At 43.0% G+C, this 14,872-nt stretch overlaps 1 protein-coding gene across 3 annotated transcripts in view; it reads left to right on the top strand.

The window, feature by feature from the left end:
- FBXO9 (F-box protein 9) overlaps positions 1 to 14,872 on the top strand; it is a 49,992-nt gene that overhangs the window by 17,749 nt on the left and 17,371 nt on the right. The window lies entirely within an intron of this gene.

Raw genomic sequence — 14,872 nt, forward strand, 5'->3', positions numbered from 1 at the left:
CCTGCATTAGAGAATTTACACTAGTGTAAGTGACTCAAGATAACTGAAGGGGGCTAGATTGCTCAGAAGCTTGGTAATAAGAATTAGAGCCATTCATAGAGCCAGTAACATCTTTTAGATATTTGGTAACAGAGTAAGACCACTAAACAGTTGCTAAATATTCAGGTCACATCTATCACAGTAGAACTTTAACTTTCTGTAAGTGGAAGACTCTTTGCAAGTTAAGTTTTGCACATTAAAACATGGTTTTAATTTGCTAAAGTATACTCTGATTTGACAATTGTAGTAGATTTTTGATTAAGCACTGTAGAATATTTTACCAGATGCTTAGAAAAGAGACTTCACTACAGCATGCTAAAACCTTAACTAGTTTTCGTACTGATTAAAGTACATGGATTATTTAGGTTGTACTATACCTGAAAGTTCTAGCTATACAAAAGATCAAGAAGATTGAATTAGAGTGGATCACTTAGAACAAGCCATCACCAGTCAATGGAAGACTTGCTGGTAGGATGGAGATCTGCTATTAGTTCACTTTCTAGTTTGTTTTTTTAAAACACTATATTACTTTTCCCACTAAGCAACTGCTGTGTGGCTGCCAAAAACCATGTTATGGTTGATCATGGGAGAAGAGGTCTGTACTATCGTAACTAGGAGAAGTATCCCTGAGACAGACCAAGTGACCCATGCCATGTAAAAAGGTTTCAGAATCCCTGCTGTAGGAATCTAGGTAAAGGGTGCACTACACTGACAGACAAACCTGCAACAGTGCTACATTTGCTGTGGATAAAAAGGTGTATAGGCTATCACTTCAGTACCTGTTAAATCCTATTTTCATTTTTTTTAGAAAAAGTTCATGCTTTCCTCCCTACCTAATCAGTGACTTGTGTAGGAATGAAGCCTTGTCCTGAGATAGCTTCAAGTGACAGAAGATGCAGCAGCCTGTCTGCATAGCAGCAGTGCTCTGCTGTCTCCACTCACACCCTATTGAATTGAGTCCAGTTAAAGATCTGAGTACTAATATTCAAGACTCAGTCAACTGATACATGTTGATAATCAAAATCAGATGAGATACTGTATTACACTAAGAAAGGGAAATTTTGGACAGTACATTCCTTATTTTGTAAGGCATGATGGCTCTGATTAAGGAAAGCACTCATGCATGTACTCAAATCCTTTAACTAGTGGGAAGGTCCTGAAATAGGGCTTCTATGGGGTGTGACATTGCCCTTGAAATGTCACAAGTCCACGGCAGCTCTCAAAGTGTGTTTCAGATGTACTGAGGAGTTACTTTCTCATGGTGGTGGCTTCATTTTTGTACCAACCTTGCACCAAGTAGTTGATAAGAATCAACTATAAATCTACTAAGTTCTTCTTCTTTCCAACATGGACACATCTGTGATGGATTTCTGTGATTCAACCTCCTTGGGAGCTGCCAGCCGATGGGCCAAGACTACTACTGCCCCTGCTTTCCCTGCCAGTTTGGGACCCCAGCACCCTGTTTTGCTGAGGCAGACCCAGCTGTCTGCTCCAACACAGACCCAGGGTTAGAATTATTTGCCCCAAGACTTGACTGAAAGCAGCTAACAGATGCGCAACTCCCAATGGGGTCTAAAACCCAAATAAATCCTTTTACCCTCTATAACGCTTACAGAGGGTAAACTCAACTTGTTTGCCCTCTAGAACACTGATAGATATGCACAGCTGTTTGTCTCCCCCACTCCCCATGTATTAATACATACTCTGGATTAATTAAGTAAAAAAGGTGATTTTATTAAATACAGAAAGTAGGATTTAAGTGATTCCAAGTACACCTCTACCTCGATAGAACACTGTCCTTCAGAGCAAAAAAAAAAAAAAAAAAAAAAAGTGTTATAGGTGAAAATGCATTATATCGAACTTGTTTTGATCTACCAGAGCACTGCTTTACCACGTTACAGCCAAATTCGTGTTATATCGATGTATAGGTGTAGTAACAGACAGAACAAAGAATTACCAAGCAAAATAAAACAAAACACGCCAGTCTAAGCCTAATATAGTAATACAACTGAGTACAGATAATATCTCACCCTGAACGATGTTTCAGTACATTTCTTTCACAGACTAGGTGCCTTCCTAGTCTGGGCACAATCCTTTCCCCTGGTACAGCCCTTGTTCCAGCTCAGGTGGTAGCTAGGGGATTCCTCATGATAGTTCTCACTTTGTTCTCTTCCAGCCATTTAATTTATTTAATCTCTCCTCCTCCCCCTCCCCTCCCCTCCCCCCCTTCTTTCTCCCTCCCCCTCCCTCATATATATAAGGTGGGAATCCATTGTCCCTCTGGGTCATCCCCCCCAGTGGAAAGCACCAGGTTAAAGATGGATTGCAGTTCAGGTGACATGAACTCATGTCACTAAGACTTCATTACCCACTTGCCAGCACACACATATACAGGAATACTTATAGGTCAGACAGAGCCATCTGCAGTCAATTGTCCTGGTTAAATGGGAATCATCAAGATTCCAAACCACCATTAATAGCCCACACTTTGCATAATTACAATATTCCCTCAGTTATATTTCATATTTCTACTTTCAGATACAACAGTGGTACATTTATACAAACAGGATGATCACACACAGTAGAATATAAGCTTTGTAATGTTACCTTACAAGAGACCTTTTGCATAAAGCATATTCCAGTTACATTCGCATATTTTCATAAAATCAGAGTGCAACATCACAGCATCAACTCAGGCTAAGTTTTCCTCTGCATTCCTTCAATAAAGAATATCTACTAAAGCTTGACATTCTCATTTGAAGAAGAGGTATTTAATCAGTGATTATTAGGTTGTTGGAAGAACATGATTCTAGTACAGTCAAACCTCGCAATAACATGCCCCACCATAACGCGAAATCGCATATAATGCGATCATAAGTTGGCTCCCCTTTGAGGCCTAATACCAGTGGTCCCCAATGCCATGGCGTCCTCCGGGACATTGATGTGCCCCCGCCTAGTGCCCAGCAGGGGAGAGAAGCTGTGGTCCCGCACCTGCCGGGGACAGAGAACTCCAGGGCTGCGGGTGCCGGTGCTCTCTGTCCCCGACAGGCGCGGGGTTGCGGCTCCTCTTGAAGCCAAAGAGAAGCCGTGGCCCCGCACCTCCTGGGGACAGAGAGCACCAGCACCCACAGCCTCCGAGTTCTGTCCCGGCAGGCATGGGGCCGCGGCTTCGCTCCCCTGCTGGGCAGTAGGCGGCGCACATCAATACAACGGGTTGGGGACCACTGACGTAAACTGACCGGCTTGAAACCGTGCTATACCGCAACCCTGCATTTAGCACAAGGAAAAGTTTTTGGACCCCAAACATCGTGTTATAGCAGGGTTTCACTATACTAGACAGTAGCAGGGCTTTACTGCAGGTTTCCCAGCAAGCTTCCACTAGTATAAACAGGTTACAATAGTAGTCTTTATTTTGACCCAACTTAATATTTTCCGGACTATTGTTATAGCACATTAAATTCTCTTGCTCAGTTATTTGGCTTTTGTACTAGTGCACCTCTACCCCAATATAAGGTTGTCCTCGGGAGCCAAAAAAATCTTACCGTGTTATAGGTGAAACCGTGTTATATCAAGCTTGCTTTGATCCACTGGAGTGTGCGGCCCTGCCCCCTCAGAGCACTGCTTTACCATGTTATCTCCGAATTTGTGTTATATAAGGTCACGTTATATCGGGATAGAGGTGCACTTTACATGAACAAGCAAAGGTTAGAAAAAAATCCTGTACAGCCTGTCATGCTTGACATGTAATATTAGTATAGCTCCTATCTAATAAAACCTTCATTACAGCCACTTGATCTATCTGATCTCAAAATTTATAGGGTAAGAATTCTATTCCTGGTGGCTGTAACTTTAGCTCCTATGTTCAGGGAGAGTAAAGCTCCAGTAACTTATCCTTCCTATGTTAAATAGCAAGAATGATTACCCAGATGCTTCAATCAGGAAATGAGCCCCAGCTGAGGTGTTCAAATACTAAACCATAAAGCCCCAGCACAACTATATCTAGGTGCGGCATGAACACAGGAAGAGATACACAGGTCAGAACCCTATTGATTTTGGTGAAGAGTATTTTCCAATTTTCAGCAAAATCAATAGGGTTCTGATTAGGAGGCGGCTGTCCAGGAAGGGGGGCGGGGGTGGGTGGGCAGGGAGAGAAATGGGAGGAAGCAAAGGGTCCACTAACCCTATACTTTAGATCATTGCCTCACCCCGGTATCCTGAGTATCACAGGGTGCACCACTCACCCCTGGTCTGGTGCCACCTCCTGGTTGCTCTGGGGATTAACTCTAGAGGTAGATGTGCTCTTCCACAATTTGCATGCTGTCACAGACATCACTCTCTTTCTCTCAGGTCAGCAACTCTTCTCACTCCAGAGCATGCAGCAGTCTCTTTATGATTCAGCCCTCCGGCCACATCACTCACTGTTCTCCCTCCATGGGTTCAGTCCATCAACAATCCTAAGCAGTCTTTCCATTTACCACCCTGGTGCCACTACTTCAGTGGCTGGTAGGGGAACACAGGTCCACCCTCTAGTCTGAGTTCTAGTCTAGGGATCCTCAGCTCAGTAGTTGTGGGCTTCCACATGCCACACTCTTCTCAGGGATCGACTGTCCTCTTTCAGCCCCAACCTGTACCCTGCTACCTGACTTTATAGGCCCTCCCCATCTGTTCCTGTACAGGTGAGCCTCTCTAATGAGCTGCCTCCAGCCTAAAGCTCCCCTGTTTGTAGCTTAATTAACTGATTGGGCCCACATGACCTAATTCTGCTCTTGCCAGGCTAGTAGAAATCATGCTTTTCTGATTTTCACCAAAATCAAGAGAGTTCTGCCCAGTAGTGCCTAGAATGTTTCCTGAAATTCTGGAGTTGGTAATTTTAAAACGGCATCAAATCACTTACATACATACAGACAAACAGAGAAATGCTTTTGTGTGTAGGAATTTGCTTTGCTCAGGCAATAAGTATCGAAGGTACATGGCTGAGGTTTTATTAATATTTCCCTAGCCCTCTACCCTCAATGATCTTACAGGTCAAGACTGATCTGTACCACTGTTGTTTATTCCATGTGTCCGCCCCCCAGCCCCTTAGAGAAAGATTCTGGGTCATCATAAGCATGTATTAAGCAACATAATCTCCTGTTGGATGGTGTCTGTGTAAATTCCTACTGAAAGCATGAAAAAGGAAATCTTTGCTGGAACTCCAGAAGCCCCTGCATCAGAAAGAGTAGAGAAAGCTCCTGCCTCACCTTGGGGTTGGGTTTCCAGCATGCACCAGAGGTCTCAGAGTTATTTCATGAGTGGTCCTCAGCTTTACGTCAGTCATCTTCCAGTGTTTTTAAAAAGACCATTTCCATCCTTCACCCTAAGATAATTCTTTGGTCAGCTAATTTTGTTGGAAGAATATTGCATTTTCCCCCTAAAGCTATCAAAAAGTCCAACTATTATAGTAGGGCAAGCTGTTTTTCTTCTGAGTCCAGCTCCTTGGCTGACTGCTTAATGGAACCGTGTCAAAAATGACAAACTTCATCTCAGCTGTAGTTTAGTGGATTATATGCCAACTAAATAGCGTAAAGCTAATTCATGCAGAAGTAACGAACCTCAGTTCTGCATAGGAGTGTCATAGAGTTCTTGTAACATCCAGGTTTACATTCATTCCAGTAAGATGAGATATTACCATACCGCTAATGTAGTTTGGGAACTGTGGCCTTGAGGGGTCAACCTGAATCAGGGTGAAAAGCAAGGATGGAGACTAAGGAACCTGCTACTTTAATTTTAGAAGTAGTGTTTCTTTGAAGTACTATAGCATTTTAAGAAGTTGAACAACATAACCCTTCACTAGTTCAAGTATTAATATCAGCAGTTACTGTCTAATGGCACTTTAAAGGGAAGAGGCATGCTGTACAATCTAGTTAAAGTCCTGAACAGGCTGACCTCTGAACTGGACTCTGTTGTAAAGACCCCTGGCTTTTCCCAACCAAACTCCCATTTTTCCAAACCTTTCTGTTGCCTCCATTAGAAATAGGCTAATCAGTGTAAGTGACAGGAGACTCAGTCCAGTATAACTTCTTAGCTTCCTCTGGCCAGATGCCAATACCCACTGAAGAGAAGACAACCTTCAACAATGTAGCCTAATTCAAAAGTCTAAGATATGTCTATGCTACCAGCACTAGAGTGGCACAGCTGCAGTGCTGCTGTTGTAAAGCTCTATAGTAAAGAGTTACTACAGAAGGGATTTTTTTTGTTGCTGTAGTAAATTCACTTCTCCCAGAGGCAACAGCTAGATCCATGGAAGAATCCTTCCATAGACCTAGCTGCTGCAAATGTTTCTATAGGGTACTCAGGGTTGTGACACACTGTGCTACCCCCTGCACTTAGCATGAGGAAGTCATGTCTGTACCTGCTGTGAATCACCTCCCTGAAATCACCAGCCTCTGGCAACAAGCACTGCCTTGCTCTCTCTCTACGGGTTAGTAATAGGCACACACCAACCCGAGTCCTCTGAGCATTCTTCTGGAGTGCTCTGCCCCTCTTTCACTGAACACTCACAGCACTCTTGGATCCATTGGTCCTTTAGGAATAATGCATACCAGCTTGTAAGATTCAACTCAGGATCACTGCTTTGCTTAACATACAGGACTTACATAGTGAACACAAGAATAAGTTTCAGAGAAAAGCAATTCAAGTGATAAAAGAGAGTAGTGGAAACAAATGGTTACATATCAGACAAAATCATAACATGCTTTCTAGAGCTCAAACTTAACAAGTTATTTTCTTATCTCCTGCAAGATAGTTACCTCAGGTCCCTTTCCCCCCATATTTTCCAACCAGTTTGGTTGAGATCCCTTCTCATAAGATCAAGCTTGCTAGCAGCTTGTCTTCACAGATTGAAGGAATGAGGTTGTACCTCCATACCCCTTATACCACCCCCAAGTTCTTGTCCTTTGTTGTAAACAGAGCTCTCCATTGCTGTTTCACTTCTTCCTGTAAAATTTCCTCTTTGAAGATTTCATAATTCTTCATTAGCATTTGGCTCAGATTGTAAATGGATGTCCATTGTGAACTATAGAATATTTAATTTACATTTAAACAGATAAACATTACTTGCCTGAAAGAAAACCTGCTTTTTACATATCTGGTGTACAATCCCTAAATATAGACCTTAAAAATGTGTATTTATAGATATATATATTACACACACACACACCTTACACAGCATCTGTGCATATTGTTTGCAGTGATACTGATGAGCAGTGTGATGTAAGCTTTCATTAGAGATCTTATAAAACATTCTTTTGGTGAACCCATGAATCCTTGTACCCCTGTGCCCTCTGGCAGCTGGGATCCAGAGGTTCTTGGGTCACAGCTGCATCTACAGTGGGGGTTAGGTCAACCTAATTACATTGCATAGGGTGTGAATGTTTTCACAGCTCTGAGTGATGTAGTTAGATTCACTTAAGGTTTAGATGTAGACAGGCCTCAATCACAGATTTTTGCCCAGGGTCTTCAGTTCCCACAGTTAGGAGGCTTGGATGAACACACACACTTTACAGGTATTGACTGCAAAATTATTTTTGCTACAGCCAGCAGACAGTTCTGGATTTGGAAAGTTCTCCAAATTTAAAACTTTTGTCCTTATTGTAATACAAAACATTGGAGCTGCTTAAGGCAGTCTTCAGAGGCACATGCAACATTTGTCTTGAACTTTTCTGAACAGACAGAATGATCTTTTCACAAACATTGAAGTTACTGGCATTGCAGGTGCACATAATCCAATGATTGGTTTCAGTTTTCCAGTATTCAAGTGCTGTTATAGAGTCAAAGGGCACTTCACATGTCATGTACAAGCCAAATTCATGTTTGAACTCTTCTGCTAGGCAAGGAAAAAATGCACAGAATATTTTTTTATAGTCGCTAAATTGCATGGCATCTGTGCCTGGACAAATGGTTGGCAAAAGAGATCCTGTTCCATAGAGTCCATATGCTACATTGTGGATATGGTTGCCTTCAGTGTGCTTTGAAATTCTGATGCAAAAGCCAGCCTTGCAGATGAAAGGAGTTGCCATTTGGAGCCCATTGACTTGAGGTCCACTTCTTTTAAGGCATTATCTACATCAGAAGTAACTTGTTGAGCAGTGTATCAAGGTGCATTTGTCTCCATTTGCCAATGAGCCCTGTCCATTTCCCCCCAAAAATAAAGAAAAAAAGATAAATCGCAGCACAGTTTTCGCTGGTTTCCAGCGTCTTCAACCATCTGGCATAGTTTCATTGTCTTCGAGGTAACTGTATCATCATCTTTAATGAGAAAGTCTGTCATGCTGTCCCAATGCATATGAATGAATTTTGCAGCCTTGAGTAAGGAAAACCAACATAATGGCACAACATGAGGGGCATCCGCAAACCCATTGGGCTCATGTTGTTGCTTGCACAGACTTTAAGAAATGCTTGCTTTTGCATGTTGTCACTTTTCAATATCACTGGAAAACATTCCACAAATGTTGAGTATGCAGAGTGTATTAGTTTTGATTGCATGATTAATGGGTACATGCAAAAGATGCGTGTGATGCAATATCCTGAACAAAGTTTATGGGATTAAGAAACTTTACTGAATTAAATTAAACTTTATTGAATTATAATCTACACCAAAGACATTAACCATATTAAAAATGCAATTGTGTATGGGTTTTTTGGCATAATATATTCCTTTAGTAGGGAGGGGGATGCTAATGTACTTCCTCCATTATCAGCCCTTTGAAGCCACCCCTTAGAAGAGGTATACATTTACTAGTTCAAACTGGATTCTGCAGGGACCAACAGACAAGGGATTTTTGGATAAATAGCCTAATTTTAAACAGATTTATGGTCTTCATGATCCAGCAAAATACTCAGGATCTGTGGAGGACCCCAGTCCTTAGGGAAGAATTAAAAAGACCAACTGTCTCAATTACTCTTTTTAACTATCTCTGAAGAGAGAGCAGACAAGTCTGTTTAGGCAAACTGTCTTTGCTGGAGATAATACAGTGAAAGCAGAGAATTGTTCAGTCTGGACATACGCCAGTCAGAAGGGAGTAACCCACTAGAAGTGATGGCCAGGAGAGCCGGAAGTCTGAGAGTGGATGTCTTTGCTGGACCACGAGGGGGAAAAACAGGTGTAGTTACCTGAAACTATGACAATAAGTAATACATGGAACGTGAAGCATATGCAAATACATTTCTTACATGTCTTTTACTAAGCATTGCATGTACATCGCAGAGTCACTGTTGATTAACACTATTTTCTCAGATTTGGCTGTACTTTTGCAACACATCAAATTCAAATGATCCCCACTGAAGAACGGAGGCTTTCAATAGAATAGTATTAATGATTTATTCTTGTCAGCGTAGAACAATGATGTTCATTGCTGGCTGTCCAGAAAACTCTGGAGTTTTAAAGAGAATTTCTAAGTCTTCAAAAGATCCTTCATTGCAAGCTTGAGGCTGAAAGAAAAGTTCAGGCAGGCATTTTTTTTCCAGCTGAAGAAGTTCTGGGCCAGTGCAGGCTTGTGAAGCAGAACTATTACAAAGTTCAAACCACAGACATCATTCATTGGAATCATGTTAAAATACTACACCTGTACTAGATTGTGTGGAAAATCTGAAGTTTCTTCCTTCTTTTGTCTCATTCTTCCAAACAGGCTTCTGTTGAAGCATGGCCTACCTTTGCTTGACTTTAATTCAATTTCATATGAGATGTTGTTCAAATGTTCAGCAGTATGATCTGCCTTTCCAGAGATTTCTGTTTTACAAACTTTGCAGTGCAAAAGGTCCTCTTCTTTTCCAGACTTTCATTTTGAATTTGAGGTCAGGGTGTACATTGCAGTATTCCTCTAGGGTTTTTCTTTTGATTCATTATGAATATAAAATGACAAACATTTACCCTCTGTTAGTGAAGTGGTGCAGTTGAGCCCCATTGTACCCCCCCCCCAATCATAAGTGTCATTGTTTTCATGCTCTTCATGAACTTTGACTCCAGTACACTATGTTAATCAGTCAGATCTGCAACTCCAGCACTGTTTGGCAACTGCTGTAGCATCTACTCCTCCCACCCTGAATGATCCTGGCCTGGCCACATATCCAGCCTCACCAGGAAGGTGTCCTGGTCCTCCCAGGATCGCGATGGATGAGGATGAACCTCCTGCCTTTAGGCAGGCAACCTTGCTGCTGAACAGCACCAGTCTGGGGGCTGCCTCCACGCACATTCAGCTGGTGAATGAGGGAGTGAGGCCATGAAAGCGTGGCTGCAGAAGGCTCTCCCTTAGAACCAGTGACACCTGATGTCTGGAGACACAAGTTTCAGAGAAGGCTGTAGACATGGGGGGGCAGAGCAGAGGTCCCTGACCAGGACTGTGGGGAGGAAGAGGACAAGCCCCCTGCCATTGGAGAAGCCACTCTGCTGTTAACTCCTGAATGGGGATGGTCCCCGCACTCCCAGCTAATGAGGGAAAGAGTGGGGTGGTGATACTGGATTCCTACAGGTGCAAGGAAGGCTGCACTCATGCCAGCTGTTACCAATGGATATTTTTTCCATCTATTTCAGTATGTCAACTGACAGTAACATTTATTAACATGTATCTAAATTGAATCCTGTCAAGCCTAGCTATAATGGAGTAATGGGTCTCCCTCGCTCTCATTGTTTGTGAAAGAGGGCTTACCTGGCTTAGGCATCTACATCCAGGAGAGGGATCACAGCTGTGAATCCCCAGCAGAGATTGGCGTCTAACTACTGGCTAGCTTATGGGTTACCAGCTCAGCTTGCTGCCTTTTGTGAAACCCTTTCTTATGTACCTTCCTCTTGCCATGTATTTTATAAGAAGCCTGGGTGCCTGTTTAACCCACACACCTCCTGAGCAGTGGCACCAAGACCATTTAGAGAGAGATTAATGAGTCTACTAAAGCTTTTAGCTCATGCATTTAGCGCCTGAGGTCCCAGGTTCAAGCTTGCCCATGGATGACCAAAGTCTGTTAGTGTTACACCTGACTCCAGGGTAAGGATCTCACTGGGCAGCAGGTCACTTAAAAGTTAGATTTGCAATGCTCAGCATTGCCACACAGTCCCTTTATGTATATAGCCCAAAGTGCATAGTGCACAGGAGAATCAAGACTAGCTCTGCAGGTCTGCTCTAAAGCAGGTTCTTGCAATCTCTCCGTGCACGTCAAAGCAGGTTCTTGCAATCTCTCCATGCACGTCAGAGAAGTTATCTGATCTTTGGGGTATCCTCCTGGGTTGTTTTAGTAGCAGTCTTTTCCTCCCATTCTCCTACATACCAGGCCTTTTCCTTCTCTGTCTTTTACTTTTTCAAGCCCCAGAGAGGAGTGGAACTATATAAATCCTAGTCCTTCACTCAAGAAGTGTTAAAATAGAAACAAGTGAAATATACACATGCTAAACTTAACTAGTCAGTCACTTTTGGCTGGGTGCATTCCAGCTTTCGCACTGTAAGCAGACACTAACACTCATAGACTCTAGGACTGGAAGGGACTTCGAGAGGTCATCGAGTCCAGTCCCCTGTCCTCATGGCAGGACCAAATACTGTCTAGACCATCCCTAACAGACATTTATCTAACCTACTCTTAAATATCTCCAGAGATGGAGATTCCACAACTTCCCTAGGCAATCTATTCCAGTGTTGAACTACCCTGACAGTTAGGAACTTTTTCCTTATGTCCAACCTAAATCTCCCTTGCTGCAGTTTAAGCTCATTGCTTCTTGTTCTATCATTGGAGGCTAAGGTGAACAAGTTTTTTCCCTCCTCCTGATGACACCCTTTTAGATACCTGAACACTGCTATCATGTCCCCTCTCAGTCTTCTCTTTTCCAAACTAAACAAACCCAATTCCTTCAGCCTTCCTTCATAGGTCATGTTCTCAAGACCTTTAATCATTCTTGTTGCTCTTCTCTGGACCCTCTCCAATTTCTCCACATCTTTCTTGAAATGCGGTGCCCAGAACTGGACACAATACTCCAGTTGAGGCCTAACCAGCGCAGAGTAAAGCGGAAGAATGACTTCTCGTGTCTTGTTTACAACACACCTGTTAATGCATCCCAGAATCATGTTTGCTTTTTTTGCAACAGTATCACACTGTTGACTCATATTAAGCTTGTGGTCTACTATGACCCCTAGATCTCTTTCTGCCATACTCCTTCCTAGACAGTCTCTTCCCATTCTGTATGTGTGAAACTGATTGTTCCTTCCTAAGTGGAGCACTTTGCATTTATCTTTATTGAACTTCATCCTGTTTACCGCAGACCATTTCTCCAATTTGTCCAGATCATTTTGAATTTTGACCCTGTCCTCCAAAGCAGTTGCAATCCCTCCCAGTTTGGTATCGTCCGCAAACTTAATAAGCGTACTTTCTATGCCAACATCTAAATCGTTGATGAAGATATTGAACAGAACCGGTCCCAAAACAGACCCCTGCAGAACCCCACTTGTTATACCTTTCCAGCAGGATTGGGAGCCATTAACAACTACTCTCTGAGTACGGTTATCCAGCCAGTTATGCACCCACCTTATAGTAGCCCCATCTAAATTGTACTTTCCTAGTTTATCTATAAGAATATCATGCGAGACTGTATCAAATGCCTTACTAAAGTCTAGGTATATCACATCCACCGCTTCTCCCTTATCCACAAGGCTCGTTATCCTATCAAAGAACACTATCAGATTAGTTTGACACGATTTGTTCTTTACAAATCCATGCTGGCTATTCCCTATCACCTTACCACCTTTCAAGTGTTTGCAGATGATTTCTTTGATTAACTTCTGTGCCAGGGAAGATAATGGAGCAGGTAAACTAACTGGTCTGTAGTTTCCTGGGTTGTTTTTATTTCCCTTTTTATAGATGGGCACTATATTTGCCCCCTTCCAGTCTTCTGGAATCTCCCCCGTCTCCCATGATTTCCCAAAGATAATAGCTAGAGGCTCAGATACTTCTTCTATTAACTCCTTGAGTATTCTAGGATGCATTTTATCAGGCCCTGGTGAAAGCTTTGTCTTCAGTATCTTAACACTTTTCCTTCTCCCTCTCCATTCCCTTTTCTCCCTTCATTCCACCCAGACCCAGTCTCCCTGCTCTCTCTCTGTACATTTCTATCCAGGGCATGGAAATTCTCAGACACCCAGTAGCTAGAGGACTAAACCTCTAGGTAAAGAGAAATACAAAATACAGAGGCCTTGGGCCCAGCTTCATATAGGTACTGAGGCACTTAAATCCCAGGCACCTTAAACCTCTGCAGGCACCTAAATGTTCACTTTAAAAGTTCCCTAGGCACCTAAGTTTCTGCCTCTGGGCATGAACACTGCTGCCTCAGATTAAGTGTCTGCCCACTTACCGCACACCTGCACCCCAGTGTGACCCACAAAGTGGGTGAAGATAGGCAGAGGAGCACCTGTTTTAGCCATGAGGCCTGATCTGCTAGGTATGCTCAGAGGCCACCTATGGGATTGAGTCCCATTCAGAATCAAGGGAGTGGGGCATGAGAGAGAGAGAGAATAACTTTATAGCCTGGTGGTAGGGCACCCACCAGGGAGGTGGGAAACCCATGTTCCAGTCCCCCTGCTCCAGTGACTATTATTTACCTAAAGAGGAACAACTTTAACAGGAGTGATTGAGGGAGCTCAACATCAGAGTATCCTATATCTCAGTGGTTAGAGCACTCAGAGGTGGGAGACCCCTTTTCAAATCCTCTGCCCCCCCCCCCCAAGTGGAGCGGGGAATTGAATTGGTCTCCCACGTTCCATATAAGTGCTGTCACCACTAGGCTAAAAGTTATAAGCTGTGCAGCAGCACCTCCTTCACCCATTTTGTGTGGCGTGAAGGAGACGCCTAACTTGTTCTCACAAGAAATAAGCCATCTGACTCCAAGAGAAGGGTTCCCAGGTGTGGATCACAAGCAGAGATAGGCACCTGGACTTAGGTACCTATCTCTGTGAGAGGGGCAGGGTTGGGTTTAGGACACACCTCTCTCATTGGTATCTCCTGTTGGCTAATTTGGGGGTCTCCCCGCTACCATGCTGGCTTGCAACACCTAAGTCCCTTTATATAGTTGGTCCTTACTCCCTAAAGACAATACCCACTTGGGAAAAAAAACGAAAAAAAAAACCTGCTTTCTCTCCCCCCACCCCACCATGCCCTGCTAATAGAAGAGATGCAGATTCTAGTATCCCTATTAGGGTGCTTTTCCCAACTCTTATTCAGGAAGAACTCAATCTGGATATCAGCCTTTGGTTAGTAAATATCTGAAATTAGAAGCATCCTCTCTCTGGATGCTAGAAACAGATGGAGAATTCTCTGTTCCCCATCTCATTGCAGAGCTTGCAAAGATTTTGGGATGGTTTCTGCTCCTCTATATTTCTTTCAGCATTCAAAAGTGCAGAGGTAGCGAGAAGGAGATATCCTTCCCAGTGACTAGCTCCAGTGCCTGCCATCACTGCTGCTGCTTTGCCATTGAGCAGCAAAGTGAAATTGACCGGATTCTTGTCCATGTCACTGATGCCTACAAGGTTCTGGATAGCAGGGTTTTTACTCTGCTTTACCTTGGTAAAGTTATGAGCATCTGAAAGACTGATCTGAAAGCATCTGATACTGGAGTCATCTGTCTGCAGACTTCCAGTGCCTTGTTGTCATCCTTTCACGCTCAGTTCATATTTGGCAAAGCTCTTTGCAACCATAAAGAAATAGAAACTTTATGGATGTTGGAAGCAAGTAAGAGTTGTTGGGTGCCCAACAGCTTTAGGAAAAAAAAATAAAAATCAGGCCTTTATAAAATTTAAGTGTATAAAACACCCTTACATATCAAGTC

Source organism: Gopherus evgoodei, chromosome 3 (genome assembly GCF_007399415.2).
Source record: "Gopherus evgoodei ecotype Sinaloan lineage chromosome 3, rGopEvg1_v1.p, whole genome shotgun sequence".
Lineage (NCBI taxonomy): Eukaryota > Metazoa > Chordata > Testudines > Testudinidae > Gopherus > Gopherus evgoodei.